Here is a 22,871-nt window from a genome sequence, read left to right as displayed (position 1 = left end):
CGTGAGGGCTCCACTGGACCGGGCCAGAGGGAGATGCAGGGGCAGCACCCTGGTTCTGCTTCTTCCCCAGCACCCACCTTGCCCCTGGAACCTGGACTGGGTCTGGAGGCAGGGTGGGGAGCAAGTGAAGCAAGTGAGACAAGTCCTGCCTATGTGGGGTGGGATCCTGACTTAACAGTTTGATGTTTTATTCATCATGGAAATATTTTTTATATTAATTTTGATTAAAAAATATTGTATTAAATATTATTTATCTTGATTAGCAAAGTTTGGGCACGCCCTTACATTTTGCATGCAAGAAAAATGTCTTACTTGCCTCACGCTTCACTCTAGTCCTGCTGTGTCTGGACCTCGGGGACACCTGTTATTTCCAGCCCAAAGGTGGGGCGACGGAATGGGTCCCACTGGAATGGGTGTGGTCGGCACTCTGCAGTTCCCGCACCTTCTAACCAGGCGGGCACACTTGCACAGCCTGGCCTGATTTCCCAGCTCCTTTCTGAAGTCCCGTCTGACACCTGCAGGGGGCAGCACACCTCCATCACGAGGACACCGCAAGCAAGTGGAGGCTTTGTGGCGGCAACCGCTCCTTTCTCTGTTCCACCAGCACCAACCAGCCCGGTGGTGTTCATCCCAAGCCTCCAGAGGTCCAGTCTCCCTTATTCATTCATAGGAAGTGCTGCATCCCGTTGGCTACCCAAACTAATCTGATGTCTATTGAGTTCTTATTTCCTTATTCCTACAAGCCCACACGTCCTCCCTTTACTTATGTTTCATGCAAGGCACACAATACTAGCTACTACACTGCATGTCGTAAATTAAATAGTGACAAGTGGCCTGGTGACTTACCTTGTTCTTAAAAAGTGAATATGAAATAAATAGATGATCACAAACAGCACCTTATTTTAATGTTGAACTCACCAGACACGCCCTTTAATTTTCAGTAATTTTTATGATAGTCCTCAAAATACCCAAATAAAGTCAGACAGGTTCATACAGAAGTGCATCTGAGTGGAATCTGTGACAAGGTCGATTGGCTGCGCCAATTAGATGAAGACCACAGGTGGGGACACGGTGTGTCCTGAGGTGGCCTCATGTGCTCGTGTTCACAAGGACACTCCGTGCCCAGTGGTGGGAGAGAGGAGGGGACTCACTTCTTCAGCCTTGAACCTGGACGGTTTCCCGTGTCAGGAGAGGGGACAACACGGCAGGGGACAGGCAGAGAGGAGGGTCAGCCCAGGATGGACTGTGTCCCCTTCCCAGCACTGAGACACTGTGGTAAAGAGCCCTGTCCCCACCCTGCATGGGAACCTCCATAGCTACCAGCTCCAGGGCTGCCCCAAGCACAGAAGGAGGCTCAGAGAGGCCGGGTTATCCCCGGGGGTCTGTGCGGTTTGCTTTCTGACCTTCCACCTCAGCCATGTTAGGCTGTAGTCACAGCTGCTGGTATCAGGAGATGAAATTATAATGTCCAGTCCACTGCTGCTCCTGACAGATATAGTCGCCATCTGTCCAGGGGCCCTACATGCCTGGCAAATGAGAAGTCAGGACACAGTGGGCCTCAACCCTGACGGGAGGGACAGATGTGGGCAGGGGTGAGGGCAGGGTGAAGATCACAAGGAGCCTGGGTGGGAGGGAGAGCAGGTCCCCTGAGATTCACAGATGGTGCCTTCCTGTGGTGACTGTCACTGAGCTGTGAGTGGCAGGTGGACAAGAGTGAACCCACTCCCAGTGTGGTCCTAGGAGGGGACAGTCAGACAGGCAGGTTCCTGGAAAGGAAACTCACCCTTCCCTGGTGCAGCTGCAGCTGCATCTTAGTGGATCTCGGGGGACCTGTGTGCTCTGGTCTCAGTTACCATGTTGCCATGGAAACCCTCACTTCCTCCTGCTGTGTCTCCAACTCCTTCCTGGGCCACTGGGGTCCTGGTGCTGAACTGTCCTGCCCTCATCAGACTGAGCTTCATTCAGGTGCTGGACCCTGTGATGTTGTGGAGAAAAGTGTTTTACAAACAGCCACATAAAGGTGTTTGGAGAGAAGGTGGAATCCCTTTCTAACTTTCATCTTCATTATTTTCTGCTTCATTATGAACAGATTCTGTTGCTCTGACAGCAAGTGCTGAGTGTTTTCTCTGGTAACATCTCATGGGCTGTTAGTCTCATCTCGTGCATTTTCAATCCCCGATATTACAGCTCTTATATCCAGGTTTCCAGTTTGGATTTTTTTCCTCTGTGTCTTCCCTTGCCATATCAAATCATTCTTCCTCCCTTATGATCAGAGGAAATTATGTTTCTCCTAGTCCACAAATTGTGTCATCTGGGACATTTCAGGACCATTCTGGACAAAGTGGTTTTTACATTCATAACAGTCCTGTTTTCCTGATTCTTTGCAGGAAAGTCTGACAGGGTGTCAGGCAATGGGACTGATTCCTGTTGGATCAGGAGCATGTGTGTGTCCCCCTGTGTTGGGGACTCCCATTTGGGGTTCAGTGACTTACTGGTCACAGATCCATCCTGTGTCCACCTGCTCTCACTGACACTTTCTGAGATGCCACCAGCACAGACCTTGGTTGGGGACTAAGTTCCCCTCCGTGGGGCACAGAGCTTCTGACTTGTCCACCTGACACCTGAACTGGGAGCTGCCCCCGACTGGGCACAAGGCCTGCAGGCTGGGGTGCTGACCTGTGACCATCCTGTCCCATGTCCTTGGGGGGCTCCCTCCTCAGCCTCAGTTGGTGTCCTTCCACGTGCGCTCACCAGTCTCCAGGGAACGTTTGCAGATGCCCAGAGTGTCCTCTTTGTGGGGCCCTTTCCTCTCCCACACGCTCCCCCTGGGCTGTGATTTCCTCTCTGGGGCCCTGGAGACTCCCTCTGACCTGGAGAACCTCACTCAGGGAGGTGTCGGGGTCTCTCTGGAGGGAAGCTCAGAGGCAAGACCTGGGAACAGCAGACTGGTAACAGTGGGGGACTCAACTGGGGGCTGCTAGGTCCTTCTGACCTGAGGCAGAGCCTTGGATCTTGGCAGCAGGCTGTGACCGGGTCTGAGTCACACTTGGGGAAAGGAATGACCCTGAGGGAGCCAATTCTCTGTCACGTTGTAACCTCCTGGTTAGGGTACAGCCGTGGTCACCTGGCTCCAGCAGGGGTGCTGGGTGTGCAGACGCTGGTTGGCCCCATTCAGAGTCCTGGGCAGACACAGAGCCTGGGTCCTGCAGATCTCAGCAGAGCTGGCAGCTCTGGGGATGAATCCAGAGCATTTCATAAGAGCAGCCCAGTCACTGTGATGTATCTAGGTAAGAACTGTTACCTCTGGACACAGGACTTAAGCAGGTTGTCCTTTTGTGAGGCCCTCTTTTTAGAATTGAGTCTGTGGCACAGACACAGCAGGCCAGCCTGATCCTGCCAGCCCTGAATCTACTCCTGACCCACCCTCTGCACAGCTGCCTGAGGCTGGGAGGAGGGGCCACTGGGAGACCTGAGAAATGGGACCTGGGCCAAAGTTGCTCACGGCTTTGTCTGCGGTCCTCCTGGGGCCTGAGGAGAGTGTGACTCTGACTGAGGTTTGTGTCTCACTTCCCCGTCTGCCTGTGTCACTGTGATTTTTACTACTGCTGTCCCACGCTGCACAGTAATAGTCAGCCTCGTCCTGGGCCTGGGCCCCGCTGATGGTCAGGGTGGCCGTGTTCCCTGATTTGGAGCCTGAGAACCGGTCAGAGATCCCTGACGGCCGCTTGCTATTATCATAAATGACCAGCACAGGGGCCTGGCTGGGCTTCTGCTGGTACCAGTGCACATATTTACTTCCAATGCTGTCTCCCCCACAGGTCATCCTGGCCGTCTGTCCCGGCTGCACTGACCCCAAGGACGGCTGTGTCAGCTCATAGGAGGACACAGAGGCTGCAGGAGAGGAAAGGAGAGGTGAGCTTCAGGATGAAGGACTCCTTCCCAGGAGACCCCAGCCTGCCTGTGCTAGAGAGATCTACAGGGATTCTCTGGGCCATCAGTCTCAGTCCTAGAAGCCCAGGGATCCAGCTGACCCATGAAACCTGTGAAGAAATGAGGACCCTCCTGTCCCATTCCCCTGGTAGGTGCAGCCCGTCAGGTTCACTCAGACCAGTGAGCACAGTGGAGGGTACAGCACCCCCAAACCGTCATCCTGCAGCAGAGCCCAGGGCATCTGGAGCCCACTGCCAGTGCCCTGCTGAGGTCAGAGTTAGGGTCAGCCTTGTCCAGATCCCTGGGGCTGGGGGAGGGTGGGAACCAGGGCTCAGCACCTGTGCAGTGAGCAAGGAGACCAAGGAGGAGAGGGGTCCAGGCCATGGTGGGGGTGCCCTGCTTCTGCTCCCTGAGGCCCCAGGCTGGGCCAGCTGTCCTCCCAGGCCTCTCTTATCCCCTTGCTGGAGAGACAGCTGCTGGGTATGCAAATCAGCCAGGGCTCAGGGGGGCTGCCTGAGGAGCTGTGTGGTTTCTGATGGGGACTCAGCCTGACCGACTCAGGGAAGGGAGGACTGGTCCCTGCAGACCCCACCTCATTCCAGGACATCCAGTTCATCCCCTGGTGCCACAGCGTGGACTGACATCTCCACCCCAGACTGTCTCGTGGCCTCACTCCTGGGCTGACCTGGTCCCAGCAGAGCTCATAGGTGACATCTGTCTGCACGTTCTGCACCCACTATAGAGTGTTAACTGTAGCAGTGACGATATGAGCCTGAGGTCTGAGCAAGGTCCCACCCCAGTGACAGTGTGTGAGCATCAGAGCCTGAATGACACTCCCACCTTGCTCAGGGCACGTGCAGCACTTGGACCCTCTGAGATGCTGTCAGTTTCTAAGTCAGATTCAGCTCCTGGGACAGGTCATAGATGCTGTGCCCCGTGTCCCCTGTGTGCGCCAGTGCCAGGGTCAGCCCCAGTGCTAGAAATGGTGTGACAGTTATAGAGTTGGAACAGAAATGGGGTGGCCTGGACAGGAATGAATTACCCAGACCTGAGATAGATAAGTGACCAATTCTACAAGAACCCAATCTGAGAGAGTCAGAGTCAGTACGTTATGTCCATCCATGTCAAAGGTGATAGTGTAGAAAACCTACTACTCTTCCTACAGGTTGTTTCTGTGGTTGTGGTTAATAACCCCCTGTTTCAGCACAATTACATTAATTCAATTATTAATAAAGGACAGATGATTCAAAACAAATTATAATAATCCCCCTGCATGGTAGAATTCCTCATGGCCAGGCCCTCCCAGTCTCCAGGAGGCTTTGCCTGGTGGTCTCTGCTGCCCCCTGGTGGCCTCCCCACACTGGCTGCAGGAGGAACAGGTGTGTGCTCTGTCCAGGTGCAGAGGCTGAGCCCACTACTCACGTGGTAACTCCCTGATCCAGGGACGGAGGGTCCCAGGGGGGATTGGTATTCTCTCCATAACCACCGCCGGCCTCAGGACCAGGCACAAGCTGTTCAGATCACCCATGGAAGTATGAACAGGCTCACTGGGAGGAGGAGAGGGCGGGGCCACCTGAAGCATCTCTGATACATTCCTGGGGTGGCGGTTTGATTCTAGCACTTGCATGGGGGACAAAGAACACAGGGACTGCCTCTCACTGATGCCCACCGCCAGTGCAGATTAAAAATAGGGTGCTGCTGGCATTGCCCCAAAGACTGAGACAGAAGACACCCAGCAAACACTGATTCAGCCCCACTGTGTCTGCCAGACACTGCGTCCTGGGTGAGGAGTGTGAATGGGACCAGTCCTGCCTCACAGATGCCAGTGTGCACATGGGGGCACACAGTAGACACGCTGGTGTAGGTGACACAGCACAGTAACCACAACCTTCTACCTGCACCTTGTCTTCCATTCTCTGTTCAAAGACAGACGATTGCTCTTCCAGGGTCCCTCTTGGCTGGTGTTGAACTTGTGGCTCCGTGTTTACCTGTGGGTGTCTCACTCAGCTGGGTTTTTTCCCGTGAACAACTTGAGCTCTTGTGAAGGAAAGAAACAACAGACTAGATTTGTGCAGCTCCTGTCCCCTTGACTCTGGGTGTGATAGCTGAGCTGCAGCGGCCACACTGAGGTCCGTCTGCACCAAGAAGGAGAGCAGAGCCTGCACTGGAGAGATGTTGGTAAGAAAGTGAGAGACGTGAGGACCTCCCAGGGCAGGTGAGTGTCTGCGGAACACCCGTTGGGCCCAGACTTGTGGCTGCAGGAGGAAAAGAGGCTCCTGTCTGTCCACGTCTCTTATTGTCATGTGTGTGTTTTGAATTTAAAAAATTCGTGACTAGTGAGGAAAATAATAGGCACTAATAAATTAATCAAAAATGAGAATAATTACAGGGGAATAATTGTGCAGCTGTTGTAGTATTCACATAATTAGTTGAGATCAGATAAGAACTGACAGGCAGGTCCTGTGTGGGGAGAGGCTGGAGGGGTCTCTCTGGAGGGGACCCTGGAGCTGCCGTCAGGGTGGAAAGAGGAAGTAGCAGGAGGAAGTGAGTGTGGGGACAGCAGGGTCCGTGCCCTGGGGGGAGGGTCTGTCTGTCTGAGCAGGAAGGACAGTGAGAAACTAAGGTGGTTATGGTGCAAACCAGGTTGACCCAATGTAATGTGAATCTGTCACATTGAGGCATGAAGGGCAGGACTGATGTCACACTGAGCACAGGCACCTGGCCCAGGAGTCAGAGCAGCTGAAGGGGGATCTAGGGGAAGGAGGAGTGTCCTGTGTCAGCCAGGTGAGCGTGCAGGTGACCCACAGGGACCATCACTGCACAGGGGCTGCTGCTTCCCTTCTGGTTTGCACAGGAAGTCACACGGGACCTTCTGTCCTGATTCAGAGAATTCTGACAACTCATCACTCCTGCTGCCGAAGTTACAAACTTGTGAGAAATGTCACATTCACCTGAACTAGGTGTGAGTGAGACACCTGAGTTATCATAACAGGTTTCTCTTCCTCTCAAACCTTTGAGGTCACATTGTCATATTTATACTTTATCGTATATTATATACCACAACATACATTGTTAGTGTTTTTTTGCCTAAACAGTGATATCTTTTATGGAATTTACCATGACAAAACGTTTCATATTTGTACATGTAGTAACTATACTGGATGCCGTTAATTTCTCCGTGTCGATCCCCATTTCTCTCTGACTCGGGCGGGTCCCCTGCTCTTCCTGGTACAGAGCATCTGCGGGTGTCGGTTCTCTAAGTGTCCGTACATCTGAGAGAGTTTCACTTTACTTACTTTCTGTAAGATACTTTCACTGGGTAAAGACTCGAAAGTGGACATGTTTTTATTGTCATTTAGTTGTTGCTTTTAGTTTTCTAGACACTCTGCCCCCCCTCCCCCCGTCTGTGGTGTTTCCAGGGAGACCTCTGCCCTGGTCCCTCTGCTCTGTCCTCTCCGTGGACGGGCCCGAGTCTCTGAGGCTTTTGTGATTTTCTCGTCGACACTGGGTTTAGGAATTTGGTTGAGATGTTTCTTGGTGTTTCATGTATATTGTTTGATCTTGGCTTTCTTGAGTATCTTGGATTGTAGGGTCTCAGTTTTCACTGAAATCAGAATATTTTTGGACAGTATTTTCTCAAGTATTTTGTCTACCTCCCCCAGACTTCTCTGCTTCAAAGACTGTGATCATGTGCCTGTGAGACTCCCCCCGTGCCTTCCCGCACACTGACGCTTCCGTGTGTTTAGTCAGTGTGGTTTTGTGTCTGTGTCTCATGTCCTCTCTGTAGTTTCTCCCCCACGTCATCTATCCCCATCTCTCCTCTGCGGAGATGACCCTGCTGTCAGTCACATCAGGGTCATTGTGTCCCAGACACTGTAGTGTCTGCATCTGTGTGTTGACTTGGCTGGGGTTTTTGTCCTCCTTGTCTGCGATTACCATGTCAAGGATTCTCCTACAGACTGAAATGAATGGAATATATATTTTCTTAAAATCTTTCACTAACTATTCAATCATGTGTGAGATTTCATGGCCAGTACAATTGGTTGATTTTGTTTCTTATCGTAGCTGGTATTTTCTTGTTTCCAAACAGGAATATTTGATGTGACACCAGACTTGGTGAATATTTCCTTGTTGGTGAACAATACTGTATTTCTATAATATTTTGTCTGGTATTTTAGGTTATTGCAGATACATTAGAGTTAACGAAACAGTCTGATGCTTCATCAGTTGTGCTCACACGTTCGTAGGTGGGACCACAGCAGTGAGGGGTCAGGTGCTAACTTCCCACCTCGAGGCCCAGCTCTCTGACAGGTCCATCTGGTGTCCTGACTGGGACTTGTCCTCTCTGACTGTGGGACAAGTGTGACTTCTGATTGTGTGTGTGAGCTCGGCAAGTGGTCTCTGGGGTCTCTGCGTGGTTCTCTTTGGCCTCGGGGGAAACCTCACACCGTGTGGTCATCAGAATCTTGAACACTGGCAGTCAGTTCCCGGGGGCACATGGGGGATGGAGAAGCACATGCAGGAGGGTCAGGGGTGATCTTTCCTGAGCAAATGTGAGAGGCAAGAGTGGGGACCTGCAATGTGGTGACAACTGAGGACTCAGCTGGGAGTTCCTGTAAGGTCATCCTGACCCTGAGACACCCTCTGAGAGGGGCAGGACCTTGAGGGGTCCGTCCACTCCACCAGGAGCACTTCCTTGTGAGGGTACTGCTGCGAGCTGCCAGGACCCTGCAGGGGGGCGGAGGGAGGGTGAGTCCTGAGGCGGGGATGCGGGAGGGTCCTCAGTGTCCCCTGTACAGGTTTGCTCTGTTCAGAACCGAGGCTTCCAGGACATCCCAGGGGCTCCTGAGCTTGGTTGAGCTGGGTAGTTCCGGGAATAAATCCAGGAGAGGTGACCAATGAGGGGCCCAGTCACCATTACAATGATAATTAGGGTCCATTACCAGGGACTGTGTTCTTCTGTTCATGCTCTCTGTCTCCCACACACAGGCCTGGAAACATCCGGTCAGCCCTGTCCTGTCAGATGGAATTCACTGCTCTCCCACCCTCTGTAGAGCTGCCTCGTGCTGAGGAAGGGGCCACCTGAGGATCTGAGGTGTGTGGACCTGGTCCAGACCCTTTCACGGCTTTGTCTTCTGTTCTATTTGGGCTGGAGGAGAGTGTGACACAGAGGGGGAAGGGGATTTTTGTCTCACTTCCCTGTTGGCCTGTGTCACTGTGGCATTACCACTGTTGTCCCATGTCAAACAGTAATAGTCAGCCTTGTCCTCAGACTGGAGGTTGGAGATCGTCAAGTAGCTGTTGGCCCCAGACCTGGAGCCCGAGAAGCGGTCGGGGATCCCATCCCCCTTGCTGTGGCTTCCACCACTGTTAACATACATCAAATACCGAGGGGCATTCCCTGGCTGCTGCTGCTGGTACCATTCAATGTAGTAGCCGCTGTGCTCACTGCTGAGGGTGCAGGTGAGCTTGGCTGAGGCTCCCAGGGAGGCAGAGGCAGACGGGGGCTGGGTCAGCACAGGTGCAGCACAGAGACCTGCAGACACAAAGCACAGGGATGATGCCGAATGCACCCAGACTGGACAGATGCCCAATGGGACTGTGCTTGGAGGGAAGCTGTCTCCCTGTGTGTCCAGGGATGCCCTGACCTGTGGAGAAAACCAGGAGCAGGAGGTAGAAGGGAGCCTAGTCCATGGTGGGAATGGTTTCCAGGAGCTCTGCCCTGAGGCTGCCCAGCTGGCCCTGGCCTCTCCAAGCCCCTGTCTTATCCTCTCTCATAGCAGCTCAAGAGGGAGGAGCATGAATGCAAATCTGTTCTCTATTCTCCCCTCTGAGCCCTGAGCCTAACAGCCTCCTGCTGGCAATTTCCTGAGGTCAGAAGAAGGTGCAGGTGTGGGTTTCATTATTAAGAGATTTTACCCAATAGAAGTATCTTCAAAGGAGCCTCAGTCATGCCCTTTGCACTTGAACACAGCCAAGGGCACCTAACCTATAAATTTCCCCAAACAAGGACCCACAGTGTCCCCCGGTGTCCACGGGATGGGTATCATCCTACATGTGTAGCTAATTCATCAGATGGATACTTCTAAGAACTTAATGCAGGGGTGTCAAACTCAATTTCACCTGGGAGGGCCACATTACCCTCGAATTTGCCTTCAAAGGGCCGAATGTATTTTTAGGACTGTATAAATGTAACTACTCCTTAACTAGGGGCAAGGACATTGGCTCTGCTGCCGAGTAGAAACAAGGTGCCAGGCTGGATAAAACAAGGTGGAGGGCTGGATCCTGCCCACAGGCCTGGTGTTTGCCACCTGTGACTTAAAGGATGGTGAGCCTTGGGGAGTGTTTTATATGCACCCCTAACCTGGCATCACAATAACCTGACATCAGAATATCCCCACGTCATCCCTGAGCTGCAGGCCCAGTCTGCCCTCTTCTCTGGTGGGTAGGAGGCTATGATTTTGAGGTTATGATTTTCCCAGAGCCCCCCAGACAGTGATGATGAATCAAGACTTCAGTTCAGGAGTCTGACCCAGAGCCCGAGGATTGGGTCCTCTCCTTGCCCCGCCCCTCTCTGGGCCCCGTGTCCCTGCTGCCCCTCACCCCAGGACCCTTGTCATCCCCCTCTACTCTTTTCCCAGGTCACTGTCCTCCTGGAGTCTGCTGTGATGAGTGCTTAGGTCCTCACATGTCATCACCTGCATTTCCCAGTGACACGGGGTCTGTCTGTGGGAAACACGGGACTTTCCCAAAGCTCCCTCCCTGGCAGAGGGCGCAGGGTCCTGTGTCAAAGGGGCATTGAGCATCAGGTGACAGGAACAGGGTTCATGTCCGGCTGGGTAACAGTTTATGTCAGGGTTGTTTTCTCACGTGGTCAAAGCCGTTGTGTTTTGACCAGTGGCAGTATCAAGACACAAGCCTTTCAATTTTATAAAACTGTAAAATTTTACATTTTCAAGAAAGCACTTTTTACCTGCTGTCCCAGGGAAATACATCGGGTGTCAGCCTGGTGGTGCTGAGGGTGCAGTGAAATGAGTTCACGCACAAAATGCTGGAGGTGTTGTGCTTGGAGGTGACAGTGCAGCCTTTCGTGACTCATGTGCACAGACAGACAGACAGACCCCTGACTCACTCCCCGAGTTTGGTCTGAGAGGTAGTGGAGAGGGGACCAGGGTCTGGTGCCTGAGACACGTCCCCCACTGTCCCCAGCTGAGGGGACCACAGCAGCTCCTCTCTGCCCTTCCCACCCCGGGGCGTCCACTCCTCACACTCACACCTCAGGGTCCCCATGGGTCCCGCTGGCCACTCCTGCAGGCCAGTGCTCACACCTGTGCAGTGGGTCTCCTGACCACCTTGAAGGTCAGCTGTGAGTGCCACCCTGGGACATTTCACCTCAAACTGTGATCCGTGCTTGTGAGGGAGGGAAATATATTCCTTCTTAAAAATAGCAAGTCATCCTGCTTCAAGAAAATATTTCCGAGTCTTCCCTCTAGGTCACTGCACAAAGTACAACATTATGACTTGTATGAGGTTTATGGAAACAATATCCCCACTGAGAGGGAGATTATTCATTTAAAAATACAAAAGAAATATTGTTATCCTTACACTGACTACTAATAAATGTGTTCAATAATCCCGATTTGTCTTTAAAGCTGTAGTTGTATTTGATATTGTGTATTTGAGAATGGAACTAATGTGGACGCACGTGTAAGTATTTCCTCCATGTCCTCTTCTCAGCCTTCTTGGCTTGGTGGAAAGGGGAGCAGCTTTTCCTAATGAGGCCTCTGTGTCATGAGGCCCTCCATCGCCCTCTGATGGCTTTCACATGTACTGCAGGGACAGTTACCCAAGGAACCTCCTCCCTCTAACCTGCTCTGTCCAATGTGGTGGCAAGAAGTCATCACAGCTGTTGGGCATGAAATGTGAGTCGTCCCCGGAGAGATGTGCTGTCGTTCTGAAAGACACAAAGATTTCAAAGCCAGTTTAAAAACAATGTAAAATATATCAATAGTTTTATATTTAATTCACATTGAAATATTTTCTTATTTTATTTTAAAAATTTTATTGTTATTGTATTGCAGTTGTCCCAATTGTTCCCCCTTTGTGCTCCTCCACCCAGTCCACTTGCCACTCCCACAGTCAGTCCCCACAGGGTTGTCCGTGTCCGTGGGTCATACTTGTTCTTTGACTAGTCCCTGCCCCTTCTTTCCACCATTGTCCCCTCCCCCTCCCCTCTGGTCCCTGTCAGTGTGTTCCATGTTTCCGTGCCTTTGGTTCTAGTTTCTCATTAGTTATTTTTGTTCCTTAGGTTCCTCTGATAGGTGAGATCACATGGTATTTTTATTTCACTGACTGGCTTACTTCACTTAGCATAATATTCTCCACCTCCACCCAGGATGTCTCAAAAGGCAGGAGTTCCTCCTTTCTTTCTGCTGCACAGTATTCCATTATGTAAATGTGCCACAATTTTTTTGCTTCACTTGCTTACTGATTGGCACTTGGGCTGTTTTCAGCACTTGACTGTTGTAGACAGCACTGCTATGAACACTGGGGTGCATAGGTTCTTTTGGATTGGTATTTCAGGATTCTTAGGGTATAGTTCCAGCAGTGAATTGCTTGGTCAAAAGGCAGTTCCATTTTTATTTTATTTTTTTTAAGGAAATTGCATACTATTTCTCACAGTGGCTGTACCAGTGTGCATTCCCACCAACAGTGCAGGAGGGTTCCCTTTTCTCCACAACCTTGCAAGCACTTGTTTGTTGGTTTGTTCACGATGGCCATTCTGACGGGTGTGAAGTGGTATCTCTTTGTGGTTTTAATTTGCATCTCTCTGATGGCTAGTGATGCTGAGCATCTTTTCACGTGTCTTGGGCCATCTGTGTGTCCTCCTTGGAGAAGTGTCTATTTAGGCCTTTTGTCCACTTTTCAATTGGATTGTTCTCCTGCCTGGTGTAGAGTTGCATGAGTTACTTATATATCTTGGAGATCAAACCCTTGTCCGATGGCAAGGTCATTGGCAAATGTGTTCTCCCATTCGGTCATTTCCCTTTTCATTTTGATATGGTTTCTTTAGCCATGCAGAAGTTTTTAAATTTGAGGTAGCCTCAAACAAATGAAATTTTTAGGCATAAATCAATAAACTGGCAAAGAATTTTATGCTGAAACTATTGTCTATTCATGAAATTAATAAAAAATCTAAATGGACAGAGAAGCACACTGTGTTTATGGGTTAGAAGACTCAACATAGGAAAAATGTTAATTCTCCACAAACTGGCCTGGAGATTTAACAGAATGCAAACAAAAATTCCTGTACATTTGTTGTGGATATAAACATAAAGATTTTAAAACTCACATGGAAAGACAGAGGAACTAGACTATCCAAAATAAAGAATAAATTTAAATAAACATGTTTATTTCTTATAGTCTTAAGAATAATCAAGACAGGGTGGAATTAGCAAAGAATAGACATGTTGCGCAATGGAGCAGAATGGAGAATTTAGAAATAGACCCACAACAACATACTACTTAATCAAATCTTTTTGTTGTTCAAGTACAGTGACCTCCATTTCCTCCCACCACTCCCCACACCCCAACATCTAACTGAATTAAACAAAATCTATCATGAAAACTAATTCCAACAGTTTCATCTCATCTTTTAAATGTGGACCCTGTAAATTTATAGTCATCTCTGAGTTTCTGATGGGACAGGGCTGGCTGCACTTTGCAGTCCCAATACCAGTCACTGGCTTTACAGAAAGGAGAAGGTCTCTCTGGCATTTGAAGGAAAAGCCGATCTTAGTTTTAGAGCCAATGAGAGGCCACAGGATGGAGGCGAGGACCTGGGATTCTGGGGCTGTAGCCCTGGTTTGCTGCTGGGTCCTCCCCTTTCTGATGCAGACCTGAGACAAGGCTGCTGCCCACCTCAGCTTCTCCGTCTGTGAGGAGGGAGATGACGAGAAGGCTTCTTCATCTCGTATTTGAGACTAAACAATTTAGTAAATTTAAAGTGCTGTGAATGTGGTGACGTGTTTCAAACACAGATGAATGCTACTCTTCCTGCTCTTATTAATATCTTATCCTTATACTTAATGGGAAGCAAGGACAACAGAATGGTGTGCAAAGGAAATCTTGGAAATGGAAAGTCTGGGACATCGGTCATCGAAACTCTTCTTGGCTGCACAGAGGTGTGCAGGCCCACACACACCCTGCCCTTAGCACAGGCCCCGAAGGCACATCCACAGACTGTGACATGCTCCCTGGGTCTCTGTCCTCAGGCACATGACCCTGGTCCTCAACAGAGACCACACTGGATTGCCCAGCAGGACCGCCAGACACATGGCTGCAGAGAGTCGAGATGTGTGGTGTGAGTCATGTCACCCTACTTTCCCCCCTAGAGCTGGCCCCACACCTGACTACCCATCCTGGGAGGGGACCTGGTTCTGTAGAGACTCCAGCCTGACCTGCATGGCATTGACCTTAGGGCGTGTCCTCTGACCTGCCCACTGAGAGCAACATGGAGGTCTGGGTGGCAGGTGAGGACTTGAAAGAGCAAGTCCCCTGTGATTGACAGATGGTGCCTTCCTGTGGTGACTGTCACTGAGCTTTGAGTGGCAGGTGGACAGCAGTGAAACCTTCCCAGTGTGGTCCTCAGAGGGGACGGTCTGACAGGCAGGTTCCCGGGCCCACCCTGACCTGCTGCAGCTGCATCATAGTCCATCCCAGGAGACCTGTGTGCCCTGGTCTCAGTCACCATGGAAACTCTCACTTCCTCCTACTCTGTCCCCAACTCCTTCCTAGGACACTGGGGTCTTGGTGCTGAGCTGTCCTGCCGTCATCAGACTGAGCTTCATTCAGGTGCTGGACCCCATAATGTGGTGGAGAAAAGTGTTTTACAAACAGTCACATGGGAGGTGTTTGGAGAGAAGGTGGGATCCCTTTCTAACCTTGGTCTGTGTTACTTTCTGCTTCATTATGAGCAGATTCTGTTGCTCTGACACAAGAGCTGAGTGTTTTCTCTGCTAGCATCTCATGGGCTGTCGATCTCATCCCGTGCATTTTCAATCCCCAATATTACAGCTCTTATATCTAGGTTTTCAATTTGCATTTTTTGGCCATGTGCCTTCCTTTGCCGACCCAAATCATTTGTCCACCCTTATGAGTGGAGGAAATAAGTTACAGTCATCTTTTCCGTGTCCTAGTCCACAAATTGTGTCCTCTGGACCATGTCAGGGCCATTCTGGAAAAAGTGGTTTTAATATTCATAACCCTTCCTGTTTTCGTGATTCTTTGCAGGAAAGTCTGACAGGGGGTCAGACAAAGGGACTGATTCCTATTGGATCAGGAGCACGTGTGTGTCCCCCTGTGTTGGGCATTCCCATTTCCTATTGAGTGACTTACTGGTCACAGGTCCGTCCTGTTTCCATGGCCCTGGAAATACCAGGTCAGGCCCGTCCTGTGAGGCTGAATCCACTGCACAGCTGCCTGAGATCTGAGGTCTGGGGACCTGGGCCAGATGTGCCCGTGGCTTTGTCTCTGGTCCTGTTTGGGCTGGAGGAGAGTGTGCACAGATGGGAAAGGGGTTTTTGTCTCACTTCCCCATCAGCCTGTGTCACTGTGAGAATTACCACTGCTGTCCCATGCTGCACAGTAATAGTCAGCCTCGTCCTCAGCCCGGGCCCCGCTGATGGTCAGGGTGTTCGTGTCCCCTGAGTAAGAGATAGAGAATCGATCGGGGATCCCTGAGGGCCGATAGTTGTTATCATAGACAACTGTTACAGGGGCCTGGCCTGGTTTCTGCTGCACCCAGGTAGCATAATAGGTTTTCAGGGCCTCTCCCTGGCAGGTGATCCTAGGTGACTGTCCCCGGCTCACAGACACTGCTGGGGGCTGAGTCAATGCAGAAGAGGCCACGGAACCTGTAAGAGAGGACAGGAGAGGTGAGTGTGAGGTTGAGGGTCTCCTTCCCGGATGGAGCACACCCTGCAGGGTCCCCTGGGCTGAGCAAAGTTCAGGGTCAGGTTGCTCCCTGGTTTCTGTGAGGGCTTAGCCTTGGGAGTCAGCACCTGTGCAGAGAGTGAGGAGGGGGAGCAGGAGGGGGGTCCAGGCCATGGTGGAGAAGCCCCAGGATCTTCCTCTGACCCACAGCTGATGATGTGGCTTCGGGGCCTGTCTTATGCTGCATAAGGGGCTCCATGCAAATCCACTTCCTTCCCCTCGTGGCCTTGCTGAGTGGCACCCGCTGGGCAGAGAGCAGCTGGGGCCAGTGGAGTGTTTAAAGCTGGGTCCTCACCTCCAGGTGTGCGCCCGGGTTGCTCAGAGCTCACTGTGGTGTTGAGGGGAAGGTGCTGACCCCTGACCAGCCCCTGCACCCACAGGTGGGCTGAGTCTCCTCTCTGGTCTTGGGGAGAAGGCTCAGTCCCCTCCAGGGATGAGATCACAGTGCCGTGTGGGGTGGGGGTGCTGGAAACAGGAGCCGGTAGGGACAGTGGTCAAGCTGGTGCAAGAGGCTGGACTTTGCTCCAGGACACAGTGACACTGGTCACATGCCTCTGGGGGAATTTCTATTACATTTTAGAAAAAAAAAGAAAAATCTTTTTTGCATTGGTCTTGGCAAGGGTTCTTAGATTTCATAGAAATGCTTGATATGCAAAAGTATAGAAAATAAATGGAAACCCTTTAAAATTGAAAGCTTTGTTTTACAAAAGCTTAAAGTCTCCTTTAAGGAGTTAATGTAAAAATACAATAAAGTGGGAGAAAATACTTGGCAATCCCAACCCATCAAGGAACTATGTGTATAAAGTTTCAAACTAATTAATACACACAGCAAACAGCCCTGGGCAGGGGCTCAGTTGGTTGGAGTGGTGTCCTAATGCACCAGGGACTGGGGTCTGACCCCTGGTTGAGGGGCAGATGTGAGTCGGCCAATGAGGGCGTGGATGGGCGGGGCAACAGATGCACATTTCTCTCAAATCATTTAGAAATTTTAAAAAGTAAACAAAGCAAAATTCAATTTGATAATGAGCAGATGACACAGACAGTTGAAAAAATATACACATGTCAAAAAAACACAGGAAGTGTTCATCAGCAGCGACCAGGGAAGGTAAGTTAAAACCAGAGCGAGACACCTGCACACCGGTCAGCACGGAGCAGACTGACTGAAGTGAAATCGGGGCAGCACCAGACACTGGTCAGGCAGCGAGAAGGGGGTCACTCACTCAGTGCCAGTAGGAAAGTCAGAGGGCAGAGCCACAATGGAAAAACAGCTGTGTGGTTAGTATAGAGCTGAACATGCAGTTACCATACAAGCAGTCACTGCATCGTTGGGCATTTATTTCAGAAAATTAAAAACTTACGTTTACATAAAAACCCATACACAAGTGTTCACAGCACCTGTCTAGTCCCCTCAGTATGTGGTAACCAAACACCAGCGAGTTGCTTGTTGGAAGAGAGAGAGAGAGACAGAGAGACAGAGAGGCTCTGGTCAGCGATCCCATCAGACCAGAGCCCCACCCATGACACATCTTGTGGCTCTCATCATTTCCTTAGAGTTCCCGTCTCCACATACAGCTACACTGGGAGTAAGGACTTCAATGTCCGAACTTCGGAAGACACAATCATTCAGTTCATACCAGCGCCCTTACACATAGGACCCCCAAGCTGAAAACAATTCAAACTTCCTTCAGGGTTATGGTTAAACAGACTTTGGTACATGTGAATCACAGAATACTATTCAGACATAAAAAAATGGACTATGGATACACACAACACCATTGACAAGTGTATAAGGAAATGTGATGAATGGATAACCAATCACAAAAAGTTACATGCTGTAGGATTATTTATACACAACTTTTCTAATGACAGAATTTGGGAGATGGAGAAGCAGGTGATGGCTGCAGGGCTGAGGGGCAGGGGAAGGGTCTGGGTGGGAGGAGGTGGGTGTTGTAAAAGGGAAACATGAAGAGTCCACGTGTGATGGGATTGTGTGGAATCCTGACCGCTGTGGTGGGCACATGAGCTTGCACATGGGAGATAAGTGCATAGCTGTGGCCGGTGTGGCTCAGTTGGTCTGAGCATCATCCTCTATTCATAAGGTTATGGCCTTGATACCTGGTCTGGGTACATATGAGGCAAACAATCAATGTTTCTCTCTCTCCCTTCCTCTCTGTCCCTTTCTCTGTCACTAAAAGCAATGAAAAAAAGTCCTTGGGTGAGGAAAATAAATAAACAAATAAATAAAGTATATAAGAAAACACACACACTGACATACTCAGAAACAGGAGGATCCAAATTTTAAAAAATATCTGTAGATCTGATCCAACACTTCACCAACAAAGAAGATGCACATGTGAAAATAGGCACCTGAAGATCTGCTCACCGTCACAAGTCACTAAGGTGATGAGCACGACAGACAGATACAGAGGCACACACACCATGTGGAACAGGAAGAAAGTGGAGAAAGGGGTGTAGGACACGGAGTCAGGTAAGACAGGGTCAGCTGCTCTGGAGGGATCACACAGAACCTGACCAAGAGGGAGAAACCCAGGTCTCACCAGGCTGACAGACAGACAGACAGACACAGAGAGTGACAGTCTGAGAGATGCAGAATGCACCAAGGGAAGGGGACAGCTCACCACACACACTCTCACTTTCGGCCCAGCCTGCCTGTCACCCCCACAGCCACATCCCCTCCGGCTGCCTCCAAGGGCGGGTCCTGGCACCTGTGTCAGCTGCTCCCAGAGTTACTGTCAAGAGCTCAGCGGGCTTTAATTATTCCCCTACTGTACCAGTGACACCGTGTGGTGTCCATTCTGGAGATCCCAGCTACAAGTCCTGGGATGAATCCCACAATCATGAGACAGGACTGGCTTGAACCTGCTCAGGTGAGTGCCCGGCCTTGCCCCTCACCTACCTGTGAGCAGCAACCAGATCACTGTGGTCCACGCAGCTGCTCCAGGCTGACTCTGTGGTGTCGGTGTGTGTGAAAGGTTCTGGTATTTCAGTTCCCGGGAAAGTCAGCAGAATATCAACCCACCCACTAATCCTGTCTCCATCCCCCCACAGATGCGGCTGAGGCCGGTGACCCACAGGGCAGAGACTGGAGGTAGGAGGTCGTTGACATATTTTCCACCTCAGCATTCCCATCCCCCGTGTCCCAGTGGACATTGTCCTGGCCTGTCCCTAGAAAACTCCCGTGGGCAGATGTGGAGCCTTCCTTGGCACCACAGGCTGAGAGTCTGGCACAGCTGGGGGACCCAGGCCGTGTTCCATGTGGGTCCTGCCCCAGACCTCCCAACAGGCACCTGCTTCCCTCCAGAACCCAGCTCTGCCTCCACATTGGGGTCAGTTTTCTCTGTCCTGCCTTTGCTGAGGGACAAATGCTTCCTGCCCAACCTCAGTCCTCACAGGACTTCGTCTTTATTCCCAGGTGTCCTGAGCTAATACAGTCACTGTTCCCAATTCCAAGGTCATCCCTGGAATGTGAAGGTCTGCGTTCCTTCCTTGAAAACAGTCCCAAAATGGGAGCAAAGGCCACATGGTTCCTGGGGTCGAGGTCATGTCAGCTCAGCTACTTGCTCAGGGTCATGCTCCTGTCTGGGCTGCTTGAGTCTCTGCCAGTGTCCTGCCTACAGCCCTGTATTGGGGGAAACAGGACGTTGCTTTGTGAAAATGACCTACATTGTGACCATATGTGACTTTCCCCAGTGGGGGAGGAAGTACAGGACGAGGGGATTTGCAGGGGAAGATGTAAATGTCTCAGGGTCCTGGGCAAAAACAGGGAGCAGCGTAGCCCAAGTGCCAGTGGGGGAGGGGATGAGGGATGGAGGTTTGGGCCTTACTCTCCCTTTGTTTGTGTTACTGTGGCTTCTGTGAAAAGGCCGTCGTGTGTGTGGCTCTCACCACAGATATACTTAGCTTCATTCTCAGACTGGAGGTTGGAGATGGTTAAGTAGCAGTTGGCCCTAGAGCTGGAGCCCGAGAAGTGATCAGGGATCCCGTCCCCACTGCTGTGGCTTCTATCACTCTTAATGTACATCAGGTACCGAGGGCCATTTCCTGGTCTCTGTTGATGCCAGTGAATGGTGTAGATTCCGTGCTCACTGCTGAGGGTGCAGGGGAGCTGGGCTGGGGCTCCCAGGGAGGCAGAAGCAGATGGGGGCTGGGTCAGCACAGGTGCAGCACAGAGACCTGCAAACACAAAACACGGGGATGATGCCAAAGGCACCCAGACTGGACAGATGTCCCTTGGGACTGTGCTTGGAAGGAAACTGTTGGGGAGTGGGACCCCTGAGTGCCCAGGGATGCTCTGACCTGTGGAGAAAACCAGGGGCAGGAGGAGGAAGGGAGCCCAGTCCATGGTGGGAGGGGCTTCCAGGAGTTCTGCCCTGAGGCTGCCCAGCTGGCCCTGGCCTCTCCAAGACCCTGTCTTATCCTCTGTCCTCTTAGCTCAAGATTGTGGAGCTCAAATGCAAATCTGTCTCAGATCTTGTCTCAACCCCAAGCCTGACAGCCTCCTGCTGGTAATTTCCTGAAATCAGAAGAAGGTCCAGCTGTTGGTTTCATTAAGAGGTGATTTTGCCAAATAAAACTGTCTCCAAAGGAGCATCAGTCACACCCTTTGCACTGAGCACAGCCCAGGGTCTTACACTATCAGAGTTCCGAAGGCAAGACCCACAGTGCCCCCTGGTGCCCCCAGGATGAATGTCATTCTCCATGTGAGTAGCTCAACCTACTGACTACTTTGGAGGCCTTAATAGGTGCCAGAAGGTTGGTGAGTGTTTGACCTGCACCCCTCAGCAGACATCATAATTATCCAACAAGATCCTTCTGCTGAAGGTACCTTCCAATGATCAGGGAGCCAACCTTGCAAGGTTATGATTTCCCCAGAGCCCCCCAGACAGTGATGCTGAGTCAAGGCTCCAATCCAGGGATGCAGGAGCTGGCCTCAGAACCTGACCTGTGAATCCCTTCCCTGCCGGGCCCCTCTCCATGTCAGTTTATCCTGCTCCTCCCCAATTCCAAGTCCCAGCCTCCTGAGTTCCTGAGTCACAGGCCTGCCTTCTGTGTGCAGGTGCTCCGTCCCCCTGAGTCTGCTCTGAAGTGCGCTCCGATCTTCTTGGTGTTGGAATCTGTGTTTCCCAGTGAAACCCGGGTCTGTCTGTGTACAGAAGCGGGGCCATGTTCACCACTGCAGACAACACAGCGAGACATTGGGGATCAGCTTGGGATTCTTGGGAGAAATAAATCAGAATTCCTTTTTTAACATTGTCAAGGCCATTGAGGTTGGATGACTGTCAGAATAGGAAGAGAAATCTTTTAATATTAGTAAGTATGATTGGCAAGGTGCATTGTTACCTAATATCTCAAACAAATGTGTTTGTTTTCACACCAGTACTGCTGAGAATCTAATGTAATTAATTCACCTGGGAAATGCTGGAGCCGCTGTCCTTGGAGGTGATGGTGCAGCCCTAAAATGACTCATGTGCACAGACAGACAGACCCCTGACTCAGTCCTCAGAGTTTGGTCTGAGAGACAGTGGAGAGGGGACCAGGGTCTGGTGCCTGAGACACGCCCCCCGCTGTCCCCAGCTGAGGGGACCACAGCAGCTCCTCTCTGCCCTTCCCACCCCGGGGTGTCCCTCCTCACACTCACACCTCAGGGTCCCCCTGGGGCCCACTGGCCACTCCTGCAGGCCAGTGTTCACACCTGTGCTGTGTGTGGGTCTCCTGACGCCCTGGGAGGTCACCTGTGAGTGCCATCTGGGAGATTTCACCTCAAACTGTGATCCGTGCTTGTGAGGGAGGGAAATATATTCCTTCTTAAAAATAGCAAGTCATCTTGCTTCAAGAAAATATTTCTTAGTTCTCCCTCTAGATCCCTGCACAAAGTATAACCTTATGACTTGTACTGATGTTCCTGGAAATGATCTGCCCACTGAAGGGGTTTCTTGTACCAACAACTATTTACAAATGTATATAGACTGTGTCATTCATTCCACTAGTAATAAAAATGTGCTCCATGGTTCCAAATCATGTTTAAAATCGTACTTGTATTTAATATCTGGTCTTTGAGGATCGAAGTAGAGTGGACAGGTGATATAACAATTCCCTCTTTCTGCCCCTGACACTCCTGGTTGAGGTGGGAAGTGGGGCAGACATTCCTCCCTATTGAGGTTCTGCTTACAGAACCCGTCCGCTATTGCCCCCTGCTGGCTGCGATTGCATACTGCAGGGTAGTGACATTCTCTTCCATGTGCACCTCAACAAGGATCTGTCACCCATCTGACCTTCTGTGACCCGTGTGGTGTCCACAAGCCACAAGCACCTACTGAGGATGAAATGTGGGCAGTCCCAGTGGAGAGGTGTTGTACTTTGAAATGTCCACCAGATGTTTAAGATTTATTATAAAATAAGGCAAAATTATCAATATATCAATGTTTAATTTATATTGAAGTATTTTCCACTAATGTAGTTAAACGCAATATATCATGGAAATTACTCCTACCTGTTCCCTCTCCTCCAGCTGTCCCTAGGCCTGAGTCACACTCAGAGAAAGTGCTGGACCCGGGGGCCCTTCCCTGCCACCATCCCGCTTCCCAGGGAGGGCCAAGCTGAGAGCAGCCAGGGGCCTGCAGCTGTGGTGGTGGGTGTGTGGGACCCGACAGGGCACCAGGGGATCTCACAGTGTCCGGTACACTGCTGGGCTCCATTCAGAGTCCTGGGCGGCTATGAGGCTGAGGCTTTAGGAGCTCAGCTGAGCTGGCAGCTCTGGGGATGATCCAGATCCTTTCACAAGGAGCAGCCCAGTGACCGTGATGCAGAAATTCAAGTATTGTTACTTCTGGACACAGGACTCTGGCAGTATGTCCTTTTGTCGGTCCCTAATACTGGAAGAGACACTGTGTCACAGACACAGCAGGCCAGCCTGGTCCTGCTGCCCT

The 22,871-nt window shown here is 51.0% G+C and overlaps 1 protein-coding gene, 1 long non-coding RNA gene and 1 gene segment (V, D, J or C); all 3 read right to left on the bottom strand.

Moving 5' to 3' along the window:
- The window catches only part of LOC123806650 (immunoglobulin lambda-1 light chain-like), a 141,518-nt gene that overhangs the window by 24,612 nt on the left and 94,035 nt on the right, over positions 1–22,871 (bottom strand). The window lies entirely within an intron of this gene.
- The window catches only part of LOC123806648, a 125,591-nt gene that overhangs the window by 52,509 nt on the left and 50,211 nt on the right, over positions 1–22,871 (bottom strand).
- On the bottom strand, positions 9,344–15,533 carry LOC123806655. The gene is made up of 3 exons (XR_006783520.1): positions 15,328–15,533; positions 11,800–11,884; positions 9,344–9,466 (listed from the first exon to the last, which is right to left on the bottom strand). It is a non-coding gene; the product is annotated as an uncharacterized LOC123806655 (long non-coding RNA).

The sequence above is a fragment of the Phyllostomus hastatus genome, unplaced genomic scaffold (assembly GCF_019186645.2).
Source record: "Phyllostomus hastatus isolate PE091 unplaced genomic scaffold, TTU_PhHast_1.1 phas_scaffold_387, whole genome shotgun sequence".
NCBI classification, from domain to species: Eukaryota; Metazoa; Chordata; class Mammalia; order Chiroptera; family Phyllostomidae; genus Phyllostomus; species Phyllostomus hastatus.
The sequence above is the reverse complement of the archived record's forward strand: the minus strand, read 5'-3'. Positions and strand labels throughout refer to the sequence as shown.